Below are 8,531 nucleotides of genomic sequence, written 5' to 3' on the forward strand. Positions count from 1 at the left end.
AGAGAAACTTGTATCTCTATTCTGAGGCAAGGAATTATGGTGCTTATTTCTATGGGTTTTCTACCAGAACTTCTAATGTCAGTTGTGATTAGAGGTAATTAATATCACACATTTCCTGCCTTCAGAACTGAGGTGCTGAAGCAAAGTTAAATACAAATTGCTACCAAGAGCTGTAGCAAATGCACCAAATGACAGTATAGCACGGGGGAATCAATCCTAATGATTCATATCACCATAGGAATCTTAGTCAAGGACCAGGACATCACCAGATTGAGTATTGAATGGTTAAGGAAAAAAGATGGACCCTGTGCTAGAGAGCTTAGCACTGAAGCAGAGGCCAAGGGGAATGACAAAGTAGGCAAAGAGAAGGGAAAGCAGAACAAAATGATGGAACAGCAGCACCAGAAATGAGCCCAGCACAGGGGCAGTCCACAGTAAAGATTTTCTGAGAGCTGGTAACTGTGATTTTGACAGAAGACAAGAGAGTGGCTGTGTGGGTGTTTGTGGTGAGCCCGTCTCACACCTGAGTGGTGGGAGTGATGGGCAAAGGTGCCTGCCTGAAAATCTGTCAAGTTGGCAAATAAAGCTTATATTATGGGCTAGAAATTTTACCTGGTTAGTGAATGATGCACTTGAGCCTTGAAAGCAGGAGGAAGGAGCTTCTCCTGAGCACAGCAGGGCAGAGGAAGGGGGCCAGAGGCAGCAGCAGCAGAGCAAAAGCCACCCCTGAGGAAAGGATGTTCATAGCAGTGTTTGAGCTGGGTACAAGTTGGATGAGACAGTGCTTTTCAAGGCCAGAAAGAAAAAGAGGTGGGAGTAGCTGAGATTCGAAATGCCAGAAGTCTGCACAGGAATTTTAGCTGAAAGGAGACAAAAGGCCACAGAGTAAAGATGGTATTGAGAAAAAAAAAAATTAAAATCATTGAGGATGTGAGAAGTCTAAACCAAAGATGTCTCCTAGGATGCCTGGGGGACAGGCAGCATGCTCTGATGCTATGGGGTACCTCCCAGAGCTGTCAGCTGAGCAGCTCTGCTCATACCACGCTGGGCTGCAGCTGGGGGGAGTTGTCTTTTGGGTGGTGTTAGAGGGAGAGGCCTCAACTGGGAGAGATGGAGAAGGGAAGCAGATCTGTAAATCACAAGGGACTGGGAAAGGGAATTTGAGTCTGGGGCTGTAAGTGAGGTTGCACCGAGACAACATGAGGACACAGAGAGGAGCAGAAGAGAGAAGCAGATGCAGAAATCCCTGGAGAGTGGGACAGTGAGAAGGAGCATCTGCAGAAGGAGACTTGAGCAAGGAAGAGAAGCCAGTGGGTCACTGAGAGGATGTGGCTCCATGGGTGCCTGGCCAGTGAAAGACTCAGATGGTGCCCTCAGGGCTGTGCACTGCTCCTTGTGGCTTCACAGGCTGCTCTGCAGGGGTCTCTTGCTGGTCTCTGACTTTCTTCCTCCATCTTCAGCTGCTCTGCTCTCCTTGCTCAGGTGTGAACAAGCACCAAGGAGACAGAGGACAGGCTGGGACATCCGGCATTCTCTTCCAGCACTTGAAAGATCAGCATTACTGAAACCCAGAAGAAGAAGAAGAGGTGTTGAAGGCTGTCAGAGTCAGGCAATCAGTCAGACAGGTGCACTGAAGAGTACAGAGAGCTGGGAAAGAAGGGGCAGAACAGCAAGAGGCTTTCCTTGGGCTAGCAAACACTTGGGTTGCACAGCTACAGGCATCATCATCACCCTACTCCCCCGATTTCAGTTTTCAGAGACAGCATGGTTTTAGTCCTTCATCATCCTGTCAGTCTGGTCCAGATGGCAGAGACTCTGAGCAAAGCAGTTATTCACCAAGAGAGGGATTGGAAAAGGACAGTTCTCTCTAAAACAGTAAAGTTGCATTCAGTGAAGACTGCACTATGTCTAAGAGCAGTAAGGGCTGGATTGATGTAAAATGAAGGTGCTCCTGTGACTTTGGTCATTCTTATGTCTGCATTTTATGTATAGCTTCTATAACTCTGAATAATGCAAATTTTTGTTTATCATAGGCTCTTGTCCTTCAAAAATCATGGGAATACTTTGTCTGGCCAGGTAAGTGTTTCCTGGTTGCACTTTCCATTAATTCTCTCAGTCGTTACTGAGGGACAGAAGGATAGGGATGCTTAAATTTACAGAATCACTAAGATTGGAAAAGACCTGTGAGCTCATTGAGTCCAACCCAGCACCTCCATGTCCAACACTAAACCATGCCCCCACCTGCCATATCTTGATGACATCTGAACATTTCCAGGGATGGCGATTCCACCACTTCCCTGGGGAACCTGTTCCAATGCCGGTGAAGAAATGTTCTCTGATATCCAATCTAATTATCCCCTGGTGCAACTCCTAGGACTTTCTTTGGAGATGCTCGCTTAAACTCAGCACGCAGGTCCTTGATGGAGTTTGGGGCTGATCTCTTTGAGGCGCAGAGGTTGTCAGTGCAGGCGCTACTGCTGAAAGCCCTCGCTGCCTCACTTCTTTGCCAGGAGGCAGCGAGTACCTCGTGCCCTGAGCCGCTCCAGGATGCGGTGGCGGATGGATGCGGCGGCTGCGGGCAGGCGGGGGGCTCATCCCGCGGGGCGGGGAGGGATCGGAGGAGAGTTCCCGTTCCACGCTGCCGGCCTGGGGGGAGCCCAGGGAAGGAGGAGAGTTCCCTCTCCACGCTGCCGGCTTTGGCGGAGCTCAGGGAAGGAGGAGAGTTCCCTCTCCACGCTGCCGGCTTTGGCGGAGCTCAGGGAAGGAGGAGAGTTCCCTCTCCACGCTGCCGGCCTGGGGGGAGCTCAGGGAAGGAGGAGAGTTCCCTTTCCTCGCTGCCGGCTTTGGCGGAGCTCAGGGAAGGAGGAGAGTTCCCTCTCCACGCTGCCGGCCTGGGGGGAGCTCAGGGAAGGAGGAGAGTTCCCTCTCCACGCTGCCGGCTTTGGCGGAGCTCAGGGAGGACGCGGCGGCTGCAGCGCGGAGCCGCGGCCGCCCGGGGGAGCGCAGGCACCGCGGGGCTCCGCGGGAGCGCTCCGAGCTGCAGCTTGCGAACCCCATCCACAATAAAACACTTCCCCCTTTCCGTGCGTTACATAAATTTAAACTTCCCCCCCCTTTTTTTTTTTCCCTCTCTCTCTCTCTCTCTCTCTTTTTTTTTTTTTTTTTTTTTTTTTTTTTTTTAATCCCCATTATCGAAGATCTCAAATATTCCGAGAGAGGTTACAAAATGTGTTTACTTACAAATTTGGAAGTAGCGACAAGACGCAATGCAGTGAATTTGTCATCTGCTCATGACTAGCAGATGGTCCTCCTTCTTTGCAAGCAAACTGCGTGAGTCACATCTTTGCCTGGTTTGTAGGATCGAGCCGAGGCGCTCCCTGGCACCAGGGTGGACAGAGTGGCCCGTCCTGATGGTGCCGCCTGCCCACACAGCCAGTGTGGCTCCCTGGCACTGGGTGGATCTCACCGAGCCTTCTGGAAAGGTTCCTCATCCCTCCTGCTTCCAGGGCAGATTAATCCGGGCGCACTCCTGTCTATAGAGGCTGCTTCACGTGGCTCTTGCAGTGCAAAGGGATCTTTAAATGGGAACATTTAATGTTGCATTAACATTTTACAGATGAGCTGAAAGAGAGAACTGTGAGTTATGCTTAAACAGACTCAGTTCTTAGCTGTGGATGAAGCCAAAGTGGGAAATGCAAAAAAGCCTGATGAGACCCTTTTGTCTGGAATCAGTGCTGCTGCAGGGCAGTGTTGCTGTGAAAACCCCGTTCCCTGCATCAAGGCATGACATGTTGAAGGTAGCTCTGAGCTGTGCTCTTAGTCAGTAATAAAACAAAACAAAATTAAATTAAAATAGTGCAAATCTGCATTGGTTTAGAGATCTGTGCAGAGCTTACAGAATTGGAGTTGCTTGTCCTCGTAAACAGATAAGGCTGTAATTTTATTACAGATATATTAGAAAGTTGTTTTACAAGATCTAACATTCTTTCCTGACTTCCCTCTGGTTTGGGTTGATTTCTCTTGATAGCTTTTCCGCAGTTATGACACATTCCTGGTTTTGCCTTATCATGTAAATCTGCATGATTTGTTTTCCTCTAGATTTGTCTCTGTGTGTGTGTGTATTCTTCCCAGCAGAGCAAGAGGGAGGAAGCTTAAATGATACAGAAATGGCATACTAAGAGTGATGGGGAAAATTCAGGGAAGATATCAACCTGAAAATGTTTTGAAATGTTTTTCTGCGAAGTGGACAGGTTTCAGGTTGACAGGCTCTTTTAAAATGAATTCATTTCCAAAGCTGTCACTTATTTATATGGCATAATACTTGTTGCTCTTTGCTGGATGCAAGAGTTCCACTCACTCACACCAGCCATGGGTAAGTTGTGCACTCCTGCCTGATGCTCACATGTTTGCACAATGTGAGACACACAAATTGTGCTTGACATTCTGTAGGTAGCAGAGTCCATGTGAATAATGTAAAGAAAGTGCTGGGTTTCATTGCTTCTCACTTTCTTCTGGAAAGTTTTCTTGCCTGGTTTTCATAGAAGAGCACTCTAGATAAAGGTACTCTTCATAGGTAAGAACAAAGAAACAGTCCACTTGTTTCTGAAAGAAATGCTAAAATCTATGGAGGACACTGAGAACACTCATGTCAACAGAGTAATAAATCCAAACCTGGCACGAGGAGCTCTGATTTGGAGATCCTGGAGCTGTAACCATCCTGTGAGCACCATGGCACAGCCACGGCCCATCACAGACATTTCTTCCAAAGTTTTCTGTTTCAGAGGTCAGATGCTGCCCTGGGAATTGCCTCCCTGCAAGGAGACAGAGTTTGAGCTGTCTGAGCTCCTCATCAGTAGCTGTGAAGGTACTGAATTGTCACCCAGAATGTGGGAATGAAAGAGGAAGAGGAATTGAGGGCTGGTTGTAATGGAAACATGAGGGGGTTGCTAGCAGAGGTGGATCGTCTTCAGGTTTGGGAAGAGTGACATTCATGGGGGCCCATGGGGACTCAGTGCATCTAACCAGCATCAGGAAAGCCCTCCAAGGTGCCAAGAATAGGTTTGTCCTCTTGGTCCCTGAAATGAGCCTCCTCTCTCCTCTCATTGCTGCCAATAAATCCAGGATTAGGAAGCTGACAGCCGCCTACATGTTCTGGAAGAACACAGTGACCACATACAAAATTTATAGCCTACAACATTGCTGTAGGTGGGGATATAAAATACTTCTGTGGGGTTTTTAGGCTTGGGATTCCCCGTGGGTGCTGGCAGTGACATATCCTGATATATTATCCCCCTGCAGTGAGGCATGCAGGAGGAGAGGGCTGGTGTGCTCCATGACAGCGCAGAGTTCCAGGGATAGATGTCCCAGGTGCTCTGGCAAGGTGCAGGTTACCTATGTTTGATGCACCTTGAGCTTGGCTTTTGCTCCACAGGCAGATCCATCTGCTTCAGGTTGTGGGTCTCAGATTCAGTCGAAGAGAGAAATTGAAAGTTTCTAACCAGGCAGAAGCCTGGGAACCTGTTGGAAAAGAATGTAAATAAGAGACTTATCTCTTATTTGTTCATATTGTTTATAGTTAAGTTCTATCACTGTGCGTCAAGCACTCTGCACCAATGGTGTGGTTGTTTTCACTTCAGGACCAATGGAGCTGGTCTGCATGAAGCTCTGGATAAAAGAGCGATGCATTTTGAATAAATCAGAGTTTCACTTTCTGCAGCCTTCTGAATCAGTCTCTTCATTCCCATCCTGCCTCAACAGTGTCATCAGGTCAGTGCTGTTCTCTTTTTACTGTCAAAACCCTACAGCCCTGGCTGGTTGCCCTCTTGGGCAGACCTTCCCTTAGGGCCTCAGCAGATAACTACATAGATGGGGAGCAAGTCATGGGCTTTCAAAACGTGGGCAGCACAGCTGCTCAGCTTTAGCCTCCTGGGTTTTCCTTGCCAACAACATGCACTGCTCGCCCCTGATTACTGTTGCTTCACCAGCTTTGGTGACCCCATGTTCACAGAGGAGAAGGAGACAAAAAGGAATGCTTGAAAAGGTCCATGGGAGGCCCAAGTATGAAGTCTGCAGGAGGAAATTTAATTCAATAGAAGTTGTGAATAGAAAGGAGTGGCATAGTGAGCTAACGCAGGCTTGACATTCCTAGGTTTCTACAATGTCTGGGATCTGGACCTGAAAATTCTGAGTAAAACCATAACTAAGGAAGATGATGTGGCAAAGGCTCTCACCTGTGTCTTCTTTGTTGCTATTGGAAATGGAGAATAACAGCTGTGAAATTTAGATGCTATGAAGGACTGCCAGCCAGCTTCTGTGAGGTTTCACCTCTGAGCTGAAGTCGGCTTGTAGTGGGCAAGTTTCTCATTACTTTTGGGTTCACTGGGATGAATACAAAATATAATTCATTCCAGCAGAAAAAGAGCTGCATTTCCATTGGAGGTGCTTTGGGTAAACGGGAAGCTCTGAGGTATGTGTTCTGCAACTCACTGTGAGACTTTAAATAAGATACCTGGGAAAGTGAAAAATGAGCAGCTGCTGGAAAATCCATCACCTCAGTGTTGGATTTTCATAAGGCAGGAGGCTTGGAAGTACATGATATTTAAGGTCCCTTCCAACCCATGCCATTCTGTGGTTTTATGGTATTTGGGAAAGGGCAGAAACCCAGATGCAAACCCAACAGAGCTATCTCACTTTGAAGTAATTTAGTTTAAAGCTAACTCAAGGAGAACTATGGAAACTCCTCATGGAAACCATTGATAAAATAGTAAAGAAAAACTTCAAAACTTGCTGCTAAACAACTATAATGAAACAGACAGATGTCCTGATTGTACTAATATATGACAATATCCAGACCCTACGCCTTATCCATGCCCCAACTTCCAGCATAAAATCATGAGTGTATTCAGTACTTCAAAAAGACCTTGCCAAGATCGACTGTTTCATGTTTAATGCATGCTTTGTGTATCTCAGGTAAAGAAAACACAATAGAATGGCAAATCTTACTCAGAAATAACATTGCATTTCTGGATTTCCAGACGTATCTTAGCCTCAAGCACGGGAGAAGTTTATACAACAATAAAAATGATTAACCATGACTGACACCACATGTGTCCTAGGCTGGAAGAACTGCTGAATATCTGCAATTTGCCCAGTCATGTCACTGAAAGTGATTCCATACACCTAAAGAAGATTGCTACACCCAGATGTTATTTTTCTGGTGATACTGGTTGACCTACTTCGAAGTACAAGCTGTTCCTATCAAAATGTCCTGACACCATCCCAGATGAGTTTTCAGACCTGTTTCAAGTTATATTCTGGGTCCAGCCTGACAGAGAACTGAGCTCAACACCTTGCAATCCCTTTTCCAGCAGGAAATATAACTTTGCATGCCCGGCTGCAGCTCTGAATTGAAAAAAAATATCTCCCAAAAAGTAAACCAAGGATTTTACTTTGTCAGGAAAGAAGATATGATAAGAATGTGGATGTCTTTGAGGGCAGACGAGGAAAAGCTTCTGGTCCTGCTGCATGTCAGATCTCCTGCTGGGAAGTCCTGTGGGAGGAAGGAGTTAATTCTGTGGGACCAGCATTATGGATGAACTCAGCATCCACTAAAGCCCCTTGAAACTGAATCCAGCTCTTCTCAATCTCCCAAAGAGAGCACAGTAGTTTTGCTAAGGAAAACTAAGCCTGTGGTCTCAAGGGATATGAGATACTCTTTTATTGTTAAGTTGTGTATTTGCCTTGCTGCAAATGTCATCTAAAGCTGTGTAGGAGGAACGTGTCTGGAGGTTTTTTACCCAAATTTGTTTTATTTGGTGTAGACATGCTCTGAAATAAACCTGAAGCCTGGGAGGGGCAGGTGAGGTGGAGGCTGGGCTTGAACCTTAACCCCATGAGTCTTCTCAGCCCCATGGGCTCTGGCTGCACAGACCACACAGGGCTCCCCAAATTATCTCAAAAGGCAAAGTGATGGGGATCGATGTGGCTTGTAACTTCTTCCTTAAGTTCCTTACTATTGATGTTTTCTAACAAGAAATCCAAACCGTGACTTGGGAAATGAGTGAAGAAAGACCTTTTGAAAGAGGAGCAAAATGGGAGCTGGTCCAAGCGTTGGTAATTAGCTAATGGCTGTGAACATTTATGAAATCTCCCAGCAGTGGCAGTGGAGTGCTGATCCTAGAGAAGTGGACGCCCTCTTCCTTGATGTCTTTAATCCTTGCAGTCCCAGCTGCCGTGGCTCAAGTTTTGGAAAACCCCACCCTCTTTCTGGCCTCTGATCAAAATCAATATTTCAGAGGGAAATGCAGAAGTCCAAAGGAGTGAAACAAAAGTTCAGATAAGCATAACAAATACTGGAAAGATGAGATCCTCCAAGCAGAGTGCTCTAGAAAGCACTCTGGGCAAGGCTTTCATCAATTGCTCTGTGCAGGAAGAGATATTATTGGACTCATAAGGAGGTAAGGGATTTATTTCCTCAGCTGCATGGAGTCATGCTATGAGATATCATTAAGTAAGAATAATTAGGATTTGAA

General features: G+C 46.6%; 1 long non-coding RNA gene across 1 annotated transcript; it reads right to left on the minus strand.

The window, feature by feature from the left end:
• Positions 1-1,337: 1,337 nt before the first annotated feature.
• Positions 1,338-3,584, minus strand: LOC115496975 (uncharacterized). Its single transcript, XR_005981708.2, has 2 exons — positions 3,241-3,584; positions 1,338-1,561 (listed from the first exon to the last, which is right to left on the minus strand). It is a non-coding gene; the product is annotated as an uncharacterized lncRNA (long non-coding RNA).
• Between the last annotated feature and the right edge of the window lie 4,947 nt (positions 3,585-8,531).

The sequence above is a fragment of the Taeniopygia guttata genome, chromosome 1 (genome assembly GCF_048771995.1).
Source record: "Taeniopygia guttata chromosome 1, bTaeGut7.mat, whole genome shotgun sequence".
Taxonomy (NCBI): domain Eukaryota; kingdom Metazoa; phylum Chordata; class Aves; order Passeriformes; family Estrildidae; genus Taeniopygia; species Taeniopygia guttata.